Raw genomic sequence first — 22,237 nt, 5'->3', positions numbered from 1 at the left:
ACTGTAAGCTAACAGCTCTTTAATGGATGAAGAAGGTGGAGTTTGAGTAAAATTCGTTCGTTCTTTATAAGTTCTAAATTTATGCTCTCTAATCCTGGTGATTTTTCATTCTTTTTTTCCTTGTTACTGCCTCTAACACTCTTAATGTCAATATTTTCTGCTAATTCTCGAGTCCTATCTTCGGGATTATTAGAAAGAGATCCTGAGGTAATTAGTTATATAATTATATGTTGGTCTCCTTTCTTTAATCTCAACGTTTGTGATCAACAGATGTGGCTTAAAATAAGACATGTGAAGGAGAACTGTTATGCTGTAATTAAAATAAATAAGCTTCCCTAAATTGTGCCGCACAGTTTTTATAAAAAGCACAAGTAGCTAAAAAATACTACATCAGCTTGCGAATAATCTTGTGGACTTATAAAAAGTATGCCATGTACTCGATAATTGTTTTAAAATTCGCCATATTATGACTCTTTTCGTGTCCTCCAGACGATGTAGCACAGAATCTACGTAGAGGAGTGCTGAGCTACCAACAACGCCGGTACAACGTAATTACAGCTGGTCTACAGAGAGGGTGAACACGGCAGAGGGTACGTTACATCCATCGGCCAAAGGCGAATACAAACAGACGTATGACTTCACTTGGTTGGTCAGTCAGTACAGAACCTGAACACAGGACGGTGCCTCAGCTAGTGTTTCAGAACTCATCTAGACTCCACCAAGAAGGAGGACACTGAACACTATAAAAGTGATGTCAGTCATCGTTCATTCGATGTAGAACTACTCCAGTGAGGATTGATCTATATAGCAACGCACGATCTGCATGCGCCAGTTAAGTGCTGTAAAACATCTTTCAGATAATAATTGTAAATAGTTGCTAATGTGTGTTGCCATCTCTTTTTTGCCTTAGCTGTTATCTAACACTATTTCGCCCTGTGACAAAACTGTATCGTTGCAGCATACATGCAAGAAACTCAGTATGTAACCCTACCACTACTATTGTAATTTAGTATGCTTTTACCTAAATAACAGAAAAGTTGCCACGTATAACCCTGTTACTAAATTTAGTTTAGTTCCCAAATAAAATACACTATGGGAGGATTGTCCTGTTAATAGGAAAAGCTAATCAATAGAGTTACCCGTTCAACAGGATCTGACCATGTGTTGTGTCTAATGAATAAGTAAATCAGATTATTCAGTTCTTTTCCTAAGATATCACCCAGCGGTTAGAAAGAAACGCAGTATGAATAATATTATATTGAAGCTAGGACAGCTCAGCGCAAGTTCATTTAGTGGTTTAAAACATGTACTAACGGTCACTAGCCTATTCAGGCAATGAAACAAGGAAGTATTGGGAAAGCAGAAGGATGAATTTTGCCTCCTTTCTTGCTACTCTTTAAGTTGCTTCTTCAGATAACTATTACTCCACGTAAACAATGTTGGTGCAGACACTGGAATTTCTTTTGTATCCTACACCCTTATACATTACGTTTTTAAAAGAGAGAAAGCTCAGTAGTTAACTTCAAGGAAGCCACAAAAATTTGACCAGAGGGATCTTCAGGAAAGCATATTTCATAACCAACAAACAGTTTCTTTAAAGTTCAAGAATGATTATTCACTAATAAAATACGGTATAAATTAACCGTTCACGTTGTACAAAAGTAGAATACCAAAAAAATCTTATCCGGTGGTTGTAGGCTTGATTGTCGCGAACGATTACGGTGGTAAACTACCCTCTGTACGGCCTGCAAGTATCTTGCTGTATGGGCTCAGTTTCTCTTCTTGGCGTCGTTCAGTTTTGCGTCCAGTAGCCCAACAGCTTGCAGCTATGCTGTAAGGTGTTTGCAATCTTCTTCCGAGGCATTTTTGTGCAAATTTGCAGGCAAATCTTCTCCTGTTCCACAAAGATGTTGCCCCAATCACTGCTGCCTGCAGACTGTGTGGCTTACTTGGCTTACTTCCCACGCGTGCTCTAGGTAGCGCACCAATCCGTCCTTGCTATCTTTTACACTCGCCAGAACCACTTTCGATTCAAACAAAAGCACAATGGGTTTACATAACACATATTTCTTATATTGTTCACAAGCGTGACCATTTCTTACAATTGTCAAATTTTCATCAACATGAACAGTTTATTCACACAAGCATTTTAAATACAAAACGTCATCAGAAAATTATTTAACGTAATAGACAATTTACATAGTGTTTTACATACATTGCTCACATAGAATGCAAAGAACTTCAACCATCAATGCAGCACACTTTACTTTACAGGTACAGAAAATATAGTACCAAGATCCGAAAATTTTAAAGCAAATAAATTATGAAAATTTAGATGAACCATAAACAAAAAGTGTTATCTAGAGTAACTAATTTCCGGTGGTAGAGGGTTCTGTTCCTCCTACATTTATGTTTGACACCAAAAGCATTTATTGAATACAACAAATTTAACACCGAAACTACGTATAAAAGAATTAACATCTTGTGGTGGTTTTCCATCAAAATGTGCAAAATAACAGGAAGGGAATTACTTGGGAAAATTTTGGACCGATTATAGTGAAAATACGGTACAGAGTACGCCATAATAGTGAATTTTACACAAACACTGAAAAATTACACACATGATTAGCAAAAGAAGGACAGCTTTCTATAGCCACATATAAATAATGAACACCCACAGACTGACAAAAAAGAGTGTTCACTTAATTCGGTAAATTAAAAATGGATAGCGGACGGCGAAAAGAAATTGGAAGGGACATGGACGATCTCGGATGGTTGTATGATGTAACAAATGCATCAGCCCTTCATTTACTTTCAACATGAAGCTAACGACAAACTCTCTCACTATAATATACAACTGCAGTTGCGGACAATTTTATGCATGGTGTCATGCTCGCTTCCCTCCGCGGCTCAAGAAATCAGCCTGTATATAAAGGTAACACCCTTTTTTTTAAAGTATGGTCGTCATCAGTGCGAACAGTGTTTCGAACACCAAAGTGTTGGCATCGTCCAGTTTGAGACGCTATGTCGCTGCCTTCCTCCGACCTCTGACCTGGCTTACGCAGCTAGTTGTAGTGGGATCTGCAGATTAGCGTGGATTCTGAGCCACAGCGTGACGCGTCATTTTTCACGTCAACATACATTGCCAGAAGCGAAACAAGTGATAAGCGGCAGATTAATATCCTCGGAGTGACCGTGGACCGAACTCACGATGTCTGAGTTTGCAGTATTTATTAGATACAAACAAGGAAATTCCCATTAGGAGAAAGGCAAATCCAAAAGGGCGTTACGTTACGTTACAAATGGGACAGCCGACAAGTAAACTGCCAGGCGTTTCCAGACGACCTTCCTATTTTTTCAGACTCAATGGGAATAGCCCTTAGACAAATGCAGTTGTTGGCAGAACAAGCTGAAAAAGTAGGCTTAGAAATCACCTTTGAAGAAACCAGGCCGCCTTAATGAAAACTGAATATGGATAAAATTGAGAGAATCGACACGTTAAGGAAGCTAGGAGAAGAACTGAACATGACCTTTTTTGCAAGTAAGTCATTAAAGAGAGCGTTAATAAGATAGAAACAGGGAATTACGTCACTGAGGAAGCATATAATATGAAATCAGTATTTGCTCAAAGCTAAAGTTAGACAACACTTTACAGTAAATCGCCGAAAAGCGCTTTAGGCAACAGAATGTTTAACTGTAAATAAAAAGGTGTTGATGGAAGCATTGTAAGTCACAGGAAGGAAATTACTTAGGAAAATTTTGGACCAATTATAGTGCAAATACGGTACAGAATACGCCGTAATAGTGAATTATACACAAACACTGAAAAATTACGCACATGATGAGGAAAAGTATAGCTTTCTATACCCATATATTAATAATGAACACCCACAGACTGACAAGAAGAGTGTTTTCTTATTTCGGTAAATTAAAAATTGATAGCGGACAGCGAAAAGAAAATTGAAGGGAGATGGACGATCTCGGAATTACTTAACAACATGTTCAACGACTGCCACCTAGAAAAAAAAAAATGCAATATGCAAAGGTTTCCATGAGAAAGCCAAGAAGATGAGACCAACGTGTATAGAAAAAAGAATAGTGAAAGATCAAGAAATGATGAGAGAAATGTTGAAGGAAAAAATGCAGAAATATTTGAAATAAACTTAGCCCATAGTGTGGATCTTCATATTTTCTGGGCGTAAAGATTGGGCTTCTTCTCCTAATATTTCGGCTGAGTACCGTCCAGCCATCTTCAGAGTGAGCCGAGGGGACTGACGCTCAAGCACTTGTTTCGTCCTTTTAAACCCGCGGTCCGCCCCACTGCGCATGCGGCCACAGATACGCAAAGTGCCAGAGACGTTCATTGGCGGCGAAGAGGTATGATATATGCATGGAATTATATCTAAGGCTCCTGCAGGAACGGGACTGAAGACAATCGTTCAAAGTGACAGAAGTGCAACCCTTCCTCAAACTGATGCAGATTTCAATGCTGGACCGTCGACAAGTGTCAGCATGCGAACCATACAACGAAACATCATCGATATGGTTTTCGGAACTGAACGCCCTCTCGAGTACTCTTGATGACTGCATGACTCAATGCTTTGCGCCTCTCCTGGGCCCGTCAACACCGACAATAGACTGTTGATGGCTGGAAACATGTTGAAACTAGCCTGACAGATTAAAACTGTGTGCCGGACCGAGACTCGAACTCGGGACCTTTGCCTTTCTCGGGAAAGTACTCTACCATGTTTCTGCAAGTGTCTCATTTCCTACTTTCCTCAGCATCACCCGATTTAATTCGACTACATTCCATTGTTCTAGTTTTGCTTTTGTTGATGCTCATCTTACATCTTCCCTTACAGACACTGTCCATTCCGATCAACTGCTCTTCCAGGTTCTTTGCTGTCTCTGACAGAATTACAATGTCTTCGGCAAACCTCAAAGTTTTTATTTCTTCTCCAAGCATTTTAACTCCTACTCCAAATTTTTCTTTTGTTTCCTTTACTGCTTGCTCAATATATAGATTGAATAACATCGGGGATAGCCTACAACCCTTTGTCACTCCCTTCCCAACCACTGCTTCCCTTTCACGACCCTCGACTCATATAACTGCCATCTGATTTCTGCACAAATTGTAAATACCCTTTCGCTCCCTGTACTTGTCCCCAGCCACCTTCAGAATTTGAAGTATTCAACATTGTCAAAAGCTTTCTCTATATCTACAAATGCTATAAACGTAGGTTTGCCTTTCCTTAATCTTAGATAAGTCGTAGAGTCAGTATTGTCTCACCTATTCCAACATTTCTACGGAATCCAAACTGGTCTTCCCCGAGGTCGGCTTCTACCAGTTTTTGCATTCGTCTGTAAATAATTTGTGTTAGTATTATGCAGCCCCGACTTTGTAGTATCATTGCCGCAGATACTACTACAACGCCGCGCCAACACAAGGTTGGCAGCCCGTCCGTCGTCTGTCGAGCACAGCGCACTCTAGCGGGTTGTGCAGCTCGACGGAACTGGAGTGTGCCTCGTTCACTTCTTAGCTAGATTTCAACCTAGGCAGACGCACTTTCTTAATCGGCCCTCAGCCAGTTCTGTAATGTTGGCATTGATTCTCTGAGGACGCCCCATCAGGCTTAGTCCCTGAGAATATGTTGTGTTAGTTCATAGGCACCGCGGCAGTCCTACAAACTACTGAAAATAAGTAATTTTCATTGCACTATGTGTTTCTTAAATAATAATCCTTCTCTCTAACAGTGTGCCGTACCGTATTGCAACCTGGACTCGTTCAGCTCCTACCAACTCGGCCTCTTACTTATTTGCATTTAGTAACGAGCTGAAAACACCCATGCGTTTTGTGCCTCTAAACAGTGAGGCAAAATAGTTCGGTAATTTTCACACCTGTCAGCCCCTGCTTTCTTCGTCTTTCAGCCTTGCATATCTGCAGTTAGTGAGTGCCTTAGTGACGCAAGTGGATGATCGGTTCTGGGCGCTGATGTGGTTGTTGAAAAATGTGAAATATCGGATGAAACTTTTCAATACGGACATTTCTATTTCGTATTTGTCATCAGCGACCTAACAATACTTTAGACCCGAAGTTTTACTCGAATTCGTTAAATTTATAAGTATCCGCCAAACTGAATCCACCATTTTGCATTTGGTAATTCCGTCATTGCATTCCTGCCAGCCTGAGAATCTCAAAAGTACACAGTTTTGCAGGATCTTACAGATGTACATTTTTTCTGTTTCGTCCGGGTTTTGAAGAGAGTTGGTCCACTGTGAGCCGGCGCAGCCCTGAGACAGGCCGTGCAGACGTTAAGCCCCGGCCGGCGCTCGGGTTTCGCCGCCCCACGACCGACGGCCGAGCGCGCCCTACACCCTCCGGCGTGTTGTCGCAGAGCGGTAACCGAGCCGCCGCTATCGGCAAACAATGCCCGCCACCCCAGCAGGACTGGCCAGTGGCACGGAGCGGCGGGGAGGGGGAGCAGTCCCCTGGGGCGCCGGGATTACACAGGCCAGATCAGAGCGGCCCAGCCCGGCCGCGCCGTGACGTCATGCGGGCGCAGATCGCGTTTTAAGCGACCGCCGCCGCGGACAGCCGACAGCTTTGCATTTGTTTGGCCCGGGGCAGGGGGCAGGGGGGGGGGGGGGGGAGTGGCGGGGGATCGCTAGACGAGGCACCTCAGAGACTATGGAACCCGCTACAAAAATAAACGCAATCGAAACGTTAGCCAGATTCTTATAGCGTTCGAGACCGATCTTCTACATGTACATACTCTGCAAATCACATTCAAGTGCCTGGCAGAGGGTTCATCGAACCACCTTCACAATTCTCTATTATTCCAATCTCGTATAGCGCGTGGAATGAATGAACACATATATCTTTCTGTATGCGTTCTGATTTCCCTTATTTTATCGTGGTGATCGTTCCTCCCTATGTAGGTCGGAGTCAACAAAATATTTTCGCATTCGGAGGAGAAAGTTGGTGATTGGAATTTCGTGAGAAGATTCCGTCGCAACGGAAAACGGCTTTCTTTTAATGATGTCCAGGCCAAACCCTGTATCATTTCTGTGACACTCTCGCCATATTTCGCGATAATACAAAACGTGCTGACCTTCTTTGAACTTTTTCGATGTACTCCGTCAGTCCTATCTGGTAAGGATCCCACACCGTGCAGCAGTATTCTAAAAGAGTACGGACGAGCGTAATGTAGGCAGTCTCCTTAGTAGGTCTGTTACATTTTCTAAGTGTCCAGTCAATAAAGCGCAGTCTTTGGTTAGCCTTCCCCACAACATTTTCTATGTGTTCCTTCCAATTTAAGTTGTTCGTAATTGTAATACCTAGGTATATAGTTGAATTTACGGCTTTTAGATTAGACTGATATATTGTGTAACCGAAATTTAACGAATTCCTTTGAGCACTCATGTGGACGACCTCACACTTTTCGTTAATTAGGGTCAATTGCCACTTTTCGCACCATTCAGATATCTTTTCTAAACCGTGTTGCAGTTTTTTTATCTTCTGATGACTTCATTAGTCGATAAACGACAGCGTCATCTTCAAACAACCGAAGACGGCTGCTCAGATTGTCTCCATAATCGTTTATATAGATAAGGAACAGCAAAGGGCCTATGACACTACCTTGGGGAACGCTTACCTAATTCTAAAATGTAATCCAATATCGACTGTCAATCGACAGTGAGTTTCAGTCACAATTTTTTGTTGGTTTCTTCACCTGTTCTCAACCCCCCCCCCCCCCCCCTCCCAACCGCCTTCCGACATAGCATATAATGGAATTATATAGAAAATTATTGATACAATTTCCAGGATCGCTAGATGTGTCGTTTTGTAGCAAATAACCTGAAGTTTCACATAAAAGTGTCAAACGCTATTTTTGGTTCGACGTGACTACCATTTCTAACGCGGCAAACACCCCACGCGTAGTCAATTTCTTCCCACACCCGTTGCGGCAAATCGGGCGTAACTTGTGAAACGGCAGCGTAGATTCCATTTTTCGGGTCGGCTACATTGTTTGCTAGGGGAGGAACATACACAATACGCACAGTCTTTAACAAAAACCCAAGAGAAAGAAATCCAGTTGTGTCAAATCTGGAGGGTGAGGTGGCCATGCTATTTGGCCTTCACGGCCAATCCACCTACCTGGGAAGCAGTTATCGAGGAAACCTCGAACTTTTGCCAAGCGTAAATTGCAGGCTTACTTGGAGGTTTTTAGCGTATTCAGTGTAAAATCCGTACCGAACAGTTGTTGCAGAGTTCGTTTCATGACACGCCAGCGAAAGTAGCCATTTTGACTGTATTGTTCTAATCACCATTATCATCATTTCATCTCCATCGACGGGCAAGTCTCCGAAGTGGCGCCAAATCGAAAGACCTGCAGCCGGCGAACGGTCTACCCGACGTGAGGTCCTACTAGCCCCGCAACATTTTTTTGGCTGTGCTCTACGCTGGCGCTGCTGGTGGCTTAATAGGGTTCTTATTCACTACGTGTATCAAACTTGAGCTTGTTTGCTACAAAATGATGCACTACCGATTCTGTAAGTTATCCCAATAAAGTTCTATATTATCCCACAACGTTGTAATATTGTATTTTGACGCTAAAATTACAAAGTTGCCAACATTATAAATTACCACAAATAAGTGAATTTATTGGTGTTTCGCAACACTTGTCAGCCACACTGACATAACCAGAATGGACGCCTCTCTCTGGTCCTCTGCCTTACAGTTACTCCTGAACGTCTCTTAACTGCTGAAGAAGTTCTCATAGACTACACGGCAAGTGGCCAAATCGAAAGACTATTTAGTAACAATCGCTCTTTCAGTTTTGTGCATGGTGGACTCCTGTGTGTTCTGCACTAAAACAGGAGCATTTCGTATACTACTACCATTTTCAAGACCATAATTTTGCGAAACTGGATTTTCTGCTTTGGTTGCTTTGAAGACAGGATAGAAATATCCACTAGGTACAAAAGAACTCAGAGTATCTAATTCTGACATTATACTCTCGTTCGACAATCTTTGCTGTGAAAGCAAGGATCAAGGGAGTCATTAATAATTACAAAACTTGTTTCTAATTTAGTACTGAATAGTTAGTTATTAAATGCATTGTACAGTACTGATACAATTATATTTATAAGCGTACTATATCAGTGTAAATGCGGATTTTAATTTGTAAGTGAGAATATATTTCAATTGGGTTTTCTTTCAGTAAATTGATAACTTTTGATCCATATCGTTTTTCCTTTTCGATAAACTGACGCCCCACAGTTAGTGTTATCATTCCTCCCAAAGAGAATGGAGGTGCGTCCCCCCCCCCCCCCCCCCCCCGCCCCCTACGGCATGAGACTCGCTGCGAGTGGTTTTGAGGTACAACTGGCAGAAATTTTTTAAAATTATATTTCAAGGAACTCATTGGCTGTTTCAGACTTGATGAAGGTAACGAATCAGCTATAGCGAAGCATTTAGCCGAAACAAGACTCAGTGCGTCAATAGATAACGGTCTTCAAGTGCTGCACAGTTTAGAGAATAGTGGAAAATCGACTCTTGGAGACAATGGAAACGTACATAGATGGCCAAAGGCGGAAAATAAAGATCCTAAATGAAATTACAGATTTCAAGAATCCACATTTCTTCACCAAATTCAATTCAGTTCTTTTAAAATAGAAAGTATGCAAATATTAAGAATGTATTCCAGTAGCAATATCTCTGCAGTATTCTAAAATATATTTTATACTGTTGCTATTAACTGTCACTATCTCTTATAGTTACAAATGTGCCTTCAGTCAACATCATGATACATCAGCTAGGTAAGAAAAAGACATTCCAACTGACATACAGGGTGTTCCAGCTATCTTGTCCACCCAAAATACCTCTGGAACAATAACAGCTATTGGAAAACGACTTTCACCGGTATCAATGTAGGGCTGTGGCCCATGAACGTACATATTTGCAAACATTCTAAAACGAAAGCATATGTGTTTTTTAATACAAACTTATGTTTTTTTAAATGGACCTCCTGTATTTTTTCTTCAGCAATCCATAGCATGACAAAGCACATACACAATGGCGTTGATTGCGTCGCAATATTCCCATTACATCCCGAGATATTGAGACGCGAAGTTGACGCTTGAAACACCCGACATGCGCTGCTAGCGCACGTCCTGAGGCTCAGGCGTGAACCCCATGCTGCCCGTAATCGCGATGTGATTGACATGTGTAATCACACCTCCATAGTTATCAAGAGGTCTGTATAACGCGAGTACCGACGCATCGATAGCAGAATGGAGCCAAGCTTCGTTATTTCTACTATTTTTGTCAGATCTAGGAAAAATGTCTAAGTGGAACTGGACTCAAAAGCTTCGAAAATTTTGGGGGAAGAGATCAAATAACCAATTTGCAAACCGTATAAAGGAATTTCAAATATTAGTTAGCGAACTTCTGTTAGTCTGATCTGAAGTTGTTTTAAGAATGAATTACGACGAACGAAGATCATGATGAATGAATGAACGTGGGAGGGAAATTTGTATGCTGGATGTACACAACTGCAAAGTGTCACAGGATATGTCTGTATGGATGAGATTATAAATACGAAATGAAACCAAACAGAAACATTTAGACATGGTAAATTGGGCTGGCAGGCTTGATTAACATACCTTACTCTTCAGTTTTCAAGTCTAAGATGTCAGCTGGGGTAAAGCTAGCACGTTTTGACGAAAATATAATACGAGTATTAACTTATGGCTCTAGCACTGCCCTTAAATGAGAACATTGTTAGAAAAATCATAGTACCTCAAAGACGAATGGAAAGATCAATGTTGTGCTACACAAAGAACGACAGAAACAAAGCATTAGATATCAGACGTACAACAGAGATTAGTGAAATAATGGAAAGGGCAATATCAATGGACTGATCACGTCCCTCGAAGAAAGGAAGGCAGACAGACAGAACAAATACTAGAATGGAGCCCAATTAACCGAAAAGTCCCAGAGGAAGACATCTAGGTAGATGGGACGCAGACTTAAGAAAGACAGCTGGATTCAGTTGGAAATGGGAAGTTCAAGATGGACAGAAATGAGAGAACCGGCACAGATCCTGTGTAGCACGCTGACTCAAAAAGGCGACATGACCGACTGAATGAAGTGGCTGACGATGAATTATATGTGTTGGATTGTTATAATTAAACCGATGGTGTTCCAAGTGCTGCAGTACGGGCTGTATACATCACAGTACGCTAAAAACAAGGTATGTTCATTAGTCGGTGCGCTCGTGAGGTACGCTAAAAAAATAATAGTTGCATTTTCTGCCACCAGGTGAAAATATAGCGTTCCAATCAGTCAGGATGTGAAATATTTCCTACTTCAAAGTTCGTATGTTGATTTCTTTTGTGAAGCGGTTGTGTGTGTAGTGTTGGGAAGGTTTAAGTTCCCCTCATGAAACGCGATGGATACTGAGAATAAAGACCGTGCATTGCTGGAAAAGTTGTTTTATGAGAACGTGTAAAGTTGATGCATTAAGTTGTTCTGAAAGCTGTGCTGATATTCAAGATAATAAAAGCGGGTTAAAAGCTGTGAGCTATCTGGGGAAGTTATCCTTGCATTACTGAGCAACTGTTTCACCAGGTATCCAGTCTAGTTTACCAAATTGCCAACCAAACTAACATTAATTATAATCTTTTAATAGTCATCTTACGACAACTTGAATCTAAATAAAGAGAAATAAATCAGTTTATATTTGGACATTTATTGTAACATTGACCATTGTTCCGTTAAAATTTCAGCATATTAAACTTGACTCATAACTAAACTGGTGCCTTATTTAGGACTGTGAAAATGTGAGTTTGTATTCTTACGGAGCACATCAAATACGGAGCCAAGATTGGGAGACTGCATACAACACTGCATTCATAAAATAGCACACGAAGAACGTTGAAACATATGCAAGAGAAAATTAACCACAACCAACCGATTCAGTTTTCACCCAAAGAAGTTACGGTCGTAGCGCAATCCTGTCCATCATGAAATTACCACACACTGTTATACTAAATTCATACTAATTGTCTGTGAAATCTTCTCGAAAAGAATAGCTGAGTGCTACTTTGAAGATTGCACCACATGCTTCTAGTGGCCAACTTGGGTTACACGAAGACTGTAACTCCACAATAATTTTGATGATTAAAATAAATTACATCTAAACGCAATTTACAAAAGAAAAACCGCAGACTGGTTTCTATCGTCATACTATTAAACTGATGCGCCAAACAATTGTATAAGCACGTGGTACTGGTCTCACAAAGTAACCCCATGAGGTTTGAACATCAAGAAAAGTTGCTATATTGCAAAATATTGTCAAGACGAGACTTATAATCTCACGCACATTCGCATTTAAGATTGATGATCTTAGTTATAGTTACGGATCGTCAACACATGGTTCCACTTTGCTCACAAAGTAGTGACAAAGCAACTACTGGAAGATATTCTGAATTTCACACTCGAATTACACTGTGTTGCAATTTAAGATAAGATATTTTAGATCTAAACCTGAAACAAAGGTGATTAAATTTGTAGATAGGCTGAACTTAAGAAATCCATTGTCCTACGGACTTAGCAGAGACGTGCTTAGCCGGAGATCTTACCACTTCAGACACTCGCTGTGGACCGACTAGCGTGGGCCCCTACTGAGGATACCTCACAGATACAATCGGAAGTGACTAGAGAGGCAGTTTCCTATACCAACATGACAAGGGACGTACAGGACCATACCAAGAATAGAAACCTCTTTGCTTTTAGAAAGCGTAGCTACCTGTTCCGACGTTGGTCCTACTGTTCTCTAGCAGACAGCCTTGTCTGCTACCATCAAGCATGCAACTAGAAATACATTTGCTCATTCATCCTTTCACACAGAAGGGAAGGGGGATGACAGTATCTTATCATATACACTATGTAAAAGAAAGCGCATGTAGGTTCCATATGAGGCTGTGTGACATGAATTACAAATAAACTGTGTTTTAAAGTGTAGTAGTGTGACAAATCGTTCTTGTTTATGTGTAAAAGTAACACGTTCCACTGCTCAGTCTGCTGCCAGATAGTCAGAAACACCACAGTAAATTTAGAAGTGCTATTTATGCTGTAAATGACAATAGATTTAAGAAATTAACAAGAAAGGAATCCAACAGAGGCCGCCTTTCAAATGACAGCAATGGAAGTGCTGCACGGAACCGCGCGGCTGCTACGATCGCAGGTTCGGATCCTGCCTCGGGCACGGATGTATGTGATGTCCTTAGGTTAGTTAGGTTTAAGTAGTTCTAAGTTCTAGGGGACTGATGACCACAGATGTTAAGTCCCATAGTGCTCAGAGCCATTTTTTTGAAGTGCTGCATTGCGGGAATATCGGACACAAACAGCTGTGAAGGGGCCCCAGGTCAATACATGGGCTTAAGGAATACATCAAGAACTTAGAAGAAGCAGGTAAATGAGATGATACGTCAGGGGGAGGGAAGAGGCCTGTTCCCATAGCAGCTGTTGATTAAGTTTCGTAACTATAGCCGCCCACGCAGTTCATACCTTATATTCACAGGAACTGCCTCTCCCTTGGTCAACTGTGCCCATATCATGATTTGCATGTACGATGTGGCCACGCCACTTGTCGCTTGCCAGGTGAAAGATTTGCTTCGAAACCTTCGGTAACGACCGCATCACCTGTAGGCGATTTCAATATCTGTATCCTTTCAGATCCCCCGACCTAAGCCCATGTGGCTTATCGTTGCGGGGATATATGGAAGATCATGTCTATCAGGGATTTACCATAATTCATCTGGAGAATAGCACACGATGACACTCTGATCACAGCGGATATGCTGCGAGCATGTTGTGTTACGGATGCAGCATGTTGCTGAGTTGGGAGACACATCTCGTAACTTGTGGCCATATGCTAATAAACGTGCCGGGACCACCGTTATTATGTTTGATAGTTCCTCCCCATTTTCTGCATACACACCACATTCTGGCTACTGACAGCGCCATATTTTCGCCTGGTGGCAGAAAGTGGAACTATTATTTTTCAGTACACTCCGTGAGCACACCGATAAATGAAATTACACACGATGTTTCTGCGTTCTGCGATGTATGCAGGCAAGCCTGCTCCACTCGGAACACCGTCTTTTTACTGTAACCACCCGACTTACTGAAATGTTTCAGTACAGTGTTAGAATGGGACATCTCATATTTCATTACGTTTAATTCAGCCCATCTGGTTAGCTGGCTGCACACGTGCAGACTTCTGTGACAACCCAGAACCGCGGGATATTTTTAACGGATCTGGCCCGCCTGTCTCAACTCCATCATTTCCAGTAACGTGTAACGCCCAGTCTTCCCATCCGCATCCAAAGTTCCGCAGTTCCGCCCGAAGGCCAGGTCCCCACGTGTGTGGCGCAAATCGGCGGATTGTCGTGGTTTATCCGCGGACCCGGTACCGCGGTGCGTGCTCGACAGGCTAAACGCGATGGGTGACCAATTTCGATAGCTGCGACCGTGTATCACCGAAAGTACGTTGTTACAGTGCGGCTGCGTTTTATACATTATTTTATTGTAATACGTTTTTATAGTTTGTAGCTTGTTTTTGTTGTTGAAGGGAAGTTAGTACGGACGATACTAGGAAGAAACCTGCGGCAGTCGTAGGCGATTAGTACGATAAGTACTGATATATTTCTCGAAAGAAAAAATGGGTCAAAAAATGGAATGCCGGAAGGAAACGCTGCAGAAATGTGGACCTGATGTAGAACCGCGGCCGTTCCTCCGACAATCTGAAGGTTCGATAAGCTAGTATGAGGGTGTTCCTGCTCTTGTGTGAAGTACAGTAACTCGCTGTATTTATAAAATAATGGACATAGCGAAGTTATGAATAATACGATAACGAACTCAGTACAACAAATTTTTTTTATTGGCACTCACCATACACAATTCATCCTCCCCCCCCCCCCCCCTCCCAACCCTTTTTCCCTTCTTTCAGGATGCCTGTGCCTTTCGGAGATACTTTATGAAATTATGTACACTGCGTTCCTTAGGTTGGCCAACACGCTGTTAGCCCTAAAACTCTAAAGGTGGGAAAAGTTACATTGTTAATAAAACATTGTTAATTTTACTACTTCGTGTTTTATTCAAAGGAAGCCATCATTTTCAGTTTATGTACAAGTTAACAATAATTAAAAGGTCTCCAGTGGTTTATCGCATACAAAATAAGTAAAAAATGACCTGTTTTACACCCCTTACTGACATTACCAGATTGTCGTGAATCACGAAATAGTACATCTACATCTACATGGATACTCCGCAAATCACATTCAAGTGCCTGGCAGAGGGTTCATCGAACCATCTTCACAATTCTCTATTATTCCAATCTCGTATAGCGCGCGGAAAGAATGAACACTTATATCTTTCCGTACGAGGCCTGGTTTCCCTTATTTTATCGTGGTGATCGTTCCTCCCTATGTAGGTCGGTGTCAACAAAACATTTTCGCATTCAGAGGAGAAAGTTGGTGATTGGAATTTCGTGAGAATGCCTTTCTTTTAATGATTTCAGCCCAAATCCTGTATCATTTCTGTGACACTCTCTCCCAGATTTCGCGATAATACAAAATGTGCTGCCTTTCTTTGAACTTTTTCGATGTACTCCGTCAGTCCTGTCTGGTAAGGATCCTACACCGCACAGCAGCACTCTAAAAGAGGACGGACAAGCGTAGTGTATGCAGTCTACTTAGTAGGTCTGTTACATTTTCTAAGTGTCCCGCCAATAAAACGCAGTCTTTGGTTAGTCTTCCCCACAACATTTTCTATGTGTTCCTTCCAATTTAAGTTGTTCGTAATTGTAATACCTAGGTATTTAGTTGAATTTACGGCTTTTACAGTAGAGTAGACTGATTTATCGTGTAACCGAAGTTTAACGAGTTCCTTTTAGCGCTCATGTGGATGACCTCACACTTTTCGTTATTTAGGGTCAACTGCCACTTTTCGCACCATTCAGATATCTTTTATAAATCGTTTTGCAGGTTGTTTTGATCTTCTCATGACTTTATTAGTCGATAAACGACAGCGTCATCTGCAAACAACCGAAGACGGCTGCTCAGATTGTGTCCAAAATCGTATATACAGATAAGGAACAGCAAAGGGCCTGTAACACTACCTTGGGGAACGCTAGAAATCACTTCTGTTTTACTCGATGACTTTCCGTCAATTACTATGAACTGTGACTTCTCTGACAGGAAATCACAAATCTAGTCACGGAGACGATATTCCATAAGCACGCAATTGCACTACAAGCCGCTTGTGTGGTACAGTATCAAAAGCCTTTCCGAAATCCAGAAATACGGAATCGATCTGAAATCCCTTGTCAGTAGCACTCAACACTTCATGTGAATAAAGAGCTAGTTGTGTTTCACAGGAACGATGTTTTCTAAACCCATGATGACTTTGTGTCAATAGACAATTTTCTTCGACGTAATTCACAATGTTTGAACACAATACATGTTCCAGAACACTGCTGCATATAGACGTTAACGATATGGGTCTGTAATTTAGTGGATTACTCCTACTACTTTTGTTGAATATTGGTGTGACCTGCGCAACTTTCCAGTCTTTAGGTACGGATCTTTCGTCGAGCGAACAGTTGTATATGATTGTTAAGTATGGAGCTAATGCATCAGCATACTCCGACAGGAACCTAATTGGTATACAGTCTGGACCAGAAGAATTGCTTTTATTAAGTGATTTAAGTTGCTTCACTACTCCGAGGATATTTACTTGTACGTTCATCATGTTCGCAGCTGTTCTCGATTCGAATTCTGGAATATTTACTTCGTCTTCTCTTGTGAAGGCATTTCGGAAGGCTGTGTTTAGTAACTCTGCTTTGGCAACACTGTCTTCGATAGTAACTCCATTGCTATCGCGCAGAGAAGGCATTGATTGTTTCTTGCCGCTAACATACTTCACATACGACCAGAATCTCTTTGGATTTTCTGCCAGGTTTCGAGACAAAGTTTCGTTGTGGAAAATGTTATAGGTATCTCGCATTGAAGTCCGCGCTAAATTTCGTGCTTCTGTGAAAGGTTGCCAATCTTGGAGATTTTGCGTCTGTTTAAATTTGGCATGTTTGTTTCGTTGTTTTTGCAACAGTGTTCTAACCCGCTTTGTGTACCAAGGAGGATCAGTTCCGTCTTTTGTTAATTTATTTGGTATAAATCTCTCAACTGCTGCCGATATTATTTCTTTGAATATAAGCCACATCTGATCTACACTCATATTATTAATTTGGAATGAGTGGAGATTGTCTCTTAGGAAGGCGTGAACTGAATTTTTATCTGCTTTTTTGAATAGGTATATTTTTCGCTTATTTTTCGAAGATTTGGGGATTACTATATTCAGTCTCGCTACGACAACTGCAATCGTAAATTTTACGAGTGTTGTAATCCAGGGTTAAGCAGATGATCATAATGTTTTGGCTCAGCAGCGAGTATAATAAATGTGCTGTGTGTTTTGCAACCCTTGCTACGATTTTAGTTGCAACTGGATCCACAGCTGAAATAAGTTTACGAAGAACAACAAGCAGCCACATTGTCATTACTTTGATTAGGATATCTGTTTATTTTCACTTTCACTACCGTAAAGTTTCTTCTGTGTAGCTGTTTTCAAGTGTGTGATATAACGCCGCACACGGACAAATTTGTGTTAGGGTCCAAACTTACATTGTTTTAATAATGAGTGACCAACGACAATTTTATCCCTAAAAGAAATAAGTCCGTGCACGGTGTTATAACACACACCTGAAAGTAGCTGCACAATGAAAACTGTGGAGTAGTGAAAGTGAAAAGAAACTTACATTGTTTTCTGTGGCGCAAAGTTGTAGCAGAAACGTTCTGCATCCAGGTTATCGACTGCTAAGCATACTACAGTCTTTTGCTGGAAACGTACGTCTCTAGGCGATACTTTGGAGGTATAGTGACCTGACAAATGGGACGTTGGCACAACAGATTTGTGGGACACGACACACAGCCGTACCACTTCTCAGTTCCGCCTTTCGCCTGACGACTTGCTGTTTCCTGCTTTACAGCGCTTGTCGGACCTCTATTTTCGACGCTGTGTTTTGAGTTGAGGATGCTTTCCGATGGCGATTACGGTGAGGTCGCGGCATGCTCGTGCCGTTTGGCATCCTATTTTGTTTGCGCCGCTTTCAGGTCTATAGAGGTACTTTCAGTCGTGTCTAGACTTAACTTCGGCTATTGGAAGAGACAGATCTTGTTCATTACTAGCGGAAAAGTGTCAATGTTTAAACCGCCCATCAGTGAGGTTACTGTATGGGCTTCATTGCGTTCCCACCGACTTAACATTGCTTAAAGGACTTTGTTGTGTATGGAGTTTTCTTTTGTTCTGTCGTTGATACATCGTGGACTTAGAAACAGGACAAGCGCCAATTTTTTGTTTGTTACTGTTTATTGAATTTCTTATTAATTATTAAGAATTTATCTACAGCATCATTGTTCTGTATCCCTTCCCCGGTAATTTATGAACACTGTACAATATTTGAAAGGCGTACATGTGCTCGTATATTCATATTTCATTCAGACTTGAGTCTAGAAGGAACTTTTCAATGTCTCATCACTTCAGTGGAATTATTAGCGAAAGCGAAAGCGAGTGCCTTCAGCAGGAATGTTTGCATTCCTTGCATGCATTTACAGCTCGTAAGGTAAGTCAAGGTTGCCGAGACTTTGAGACGTCTTTTTTCTTGAGATTATGTTCGGGGTGACTGTTATATTTCATATTCTCTGTAGATAAACGTTAGACTTCCAACATGACGTTGTACATCCTTATAGCACGTAATCTGCCTATAAGGCAGGTCGCACTCACAGTTCTGGTTCATGAGAGGATAGTACCAGATGTAACTGCGATCCTACATTCATTCAGACATTCGTTAGTACCCCGTTTTCTTCCGCATTTCACAATAGAAGCATCTTGAATATTCCAAGTAAACTGTGGACACATAGCGCTAATAATAATTCTTGGGACTAATCATTGTATAAAACGTGTAATATTCAGGGGAATTAACCGAAATCACATACGGTATTTCATGTACTCAATTCGCTTCAAAGAAAAGGGTACAAGGCTTTCATTGTAATTCAAAAAACTTAAGTTTTCCCTCGTATTTTAAGCGCATCCAATGCATAAGATGGAAATTAAAATATAATACATCCAGTAGTTAACTAGCACGACTATTGTAAGTCACAAGTGTTTGAAGACCCTATAACATTTTACAGTTGTAGAGGGGGATACGTGTATTGTGCTGGTGATGGACAATATTCTTATTTCTCATTCAAGATCAGTTCTCGTCCGTCGGATGTAGACTGCATAGGCACAACGTGCCAGGCATTGTTTTACTTTGTACTATTCAGTGCTTTTATCATCTGTCTCATTTACTGAGTGAAGTACTGGACCTATGTTTAATCTGCAGTAACACAGCAGGCTACAAAACTAGTGACGCTCTTTTTAAAACGGTGTAACGTCACAGCTACCTGGTATATGAGTGTGTTAATCAGACAGGGCCTATACCTGCCCTGACCGCCCCCAGACAATAAGCGGAACCAGTTTCCCGTGAAAACAGGTCGGGTTAGTGAACGCCCTTCTGAGGTGTGGGCTCATTCATAACGTCTCTGGGGTGGTCGCGCATCCACATATTCATGCTATTAGCTCCTCTCCCAGAAACGAAGAAGACGTTACAAAGGACACTGCAGTTGGTCTACTCATGAAGGCAAGTTTGCGAATCATAAATAAACAGGCATTGAATCTCGAAGGATTATCGATGGTAGCCACTGACAGTGAAATATGGTGAATGTGTCAATGATCTATTTTATCTCATTACGCTCATCAGTGAATAGTTACTGTATGCTGAAGTATGCATTAGTCTAAGAAGTGTTACAAAAATTAATAAAACATGAGTTGTACAGTTGACACTGCGTAATCACGAAACACGAGCAAGCTGATACTAAATACTAAACTAAATACTAAATAGTAAACACTAAATTCTAAACTAAAAGGAAGCAGCTTAACTTCTATAAGGTCATCCACACTAAATCAAGCACTAATCCAATAAATAATATTCATTGTCTACAGAAAACTCACTGGAAATGCACGTGAAGCAACACAGTAAATTGTGTTGAGCGCAGAGGAAACACTCTCAAAACTGCGGCTGATTAATTAATAGTCTCGAGCTGCTCCAAGCATTCGGGCAAACTGGATAACAGTTCTTCAACTGTTAAAATATTACGGGCTATTGTTCTCTTGTCGAAGGAATTCCTATGACAAACCTATCGTTTCGTCCCCACCTGCGGAGGACATCTTCAATCGAATGTTGTAGCTTAATTAATAGTCTCGAGCTGCTCCAAGCATTCGGGTAAACTGGATAACAGTTCTTCAGCTGTTAAAATACTACGGGCTATTGTGCTCTTGTCGAAAGAATTCCTATGACATACCCATCGTTTCGTCCTCACCTGCGTAGGACATCTTCAGTCGAATGTTGTAGCGTCTACGTCATCAGATACACCTTCAGGCTCTTTAATGGCTGCATTAAAAGCTCATTTCATGATTGTTCTCACATAGTTGCGTGACGTCCGCTACTGCTGTCGCCTGACATTTCAACACTGGCACTACTCAGTCATTCAGTTACGCGCCATCTTCTTTCCGATTAAAACTAACATACAGAAATTTCAAAGAAGGGTGGCTTGCTTTGAGTTATTACGAAACAGAGGAAAAAGTGTCACGGATTTGTGTGCCACTTAGGGCGGCAACCATTAAAAGAAAGGCGTTTTACGTTGCGGCACGATCTTTTCACGAAATTTCAGGCACCAATTTTCTCCTCCTAATGCGAAAATATTTTGCTGCCGCCTACCTAAACATGGAGTTGTCCTCGTAATAAAATAATAGAAATCAGTGGTCCCACGGAAACATTTAGATGTTCGTTTTTCCCCCGAGCTGTTCGAGAGTGGAACGGTAGAGAAATGACTTGTGAATGGTTCGACGAACCCTCTGCCAGGCACTTAAAGTGAACTGCAGAGTATTCCTGCGGATGTGTATGCAGACTGTCGTGCTTAGCAAAGTTTATCGCCTCACTACGTAGTCTACGGTAGTACGCGCTCGTGGCAGCCAGTACCCGAGCCTTATCAAATCGAATCTGATGGCCTCGTGGTTGCAAAAGCGTGTTCAGCAACGTCCGATCGATGTTTTCGTGCACTTTCACAGTTGTCTTTCTGTTCTTTCAGTCGTTTTGTAGCACCCAGAGACACGTCTCCATAACTACAGAGTATTCTGCAAATTTATGCTTTTTGCAGCTGCTTATGAGTATCCTTGGCCAATCTTAGATGTTCCTGTATGTTTCTAGAGGGTTTGTAGAATATGGCAATATATATATTTTTTTTTTCATTTCTATCTTGCCTATGCGTTCAGTGACGCCTCCAATGAACGGCTTGTAATATTTTTACTTCGCAGACAGCCCCTCAACGTTTTCTGCGAGGTGGTCTTAACGCCAATTCTATTTTAGTTCTTTCACAATGGCTGATCTGGGAACACTTACGACCACCGATGACCAATTTAAATCTGGCGCATCACGTGTGTAGGCGGCAGTCATTTAAATTACTTCTGCGGTACGTCTGGTTTACCTACACTGTTAGTCGGGTAATTTCATTAACAGTTTTCATTGAGGCATTAAATTCACATAGACAATAGTTTACATTTGTACAGCTTCTAAACTCACTTTTTCTTAAATAAAATTGGCACTTTTCACTTGTTTATTGATTGAGAACCACACAATTAGGCCTACTCTCACAATTTCGATACTTGTACTGTGTTGTTCTTCTTTCCACATCACTATTGGTATAAATGGCCTTTCAAACTGTAACACTCTTTCCTGTTTCTATTCTAATTAGAAAAATTATCCTTCAGACTCTGACTGTCAGCTCACTTTACATTGCACTTCACAGAGGGGATTAATTTTTAGCATATTGTACTGTATCTTTCCGTATATCTCGTGCAACGTGTCACCAGCCCTTATCACAAGCGCCATTATTTCTGTCTCAACTACATGTCCTTCAGCGGCCTCTATCTCTTCTGTTTTTCCAATTTTTACATTAATATTACATTCTCTGGGCACAGTAATTAACTATCATAAGAAATACGTGTACTCTGACT

Source organism: Schistocerca americana, chromosome 8 (genome assembly GCF_021461395.2).
Source record: "Schistocerca americana isolate TAMUIC-IGC-003095 chromosome 8, iqSchAmer2.1, whole genome shotgun sequence".
Lineage (NCBI taxonomy): Eukaryota > Metazoa > Arthropoda > Insecta > Orthoptera > Acrididae > Schistocerca > Schistocerca americana.
This window is presented reverse-complemented; position numbering follows the sequence as displayed.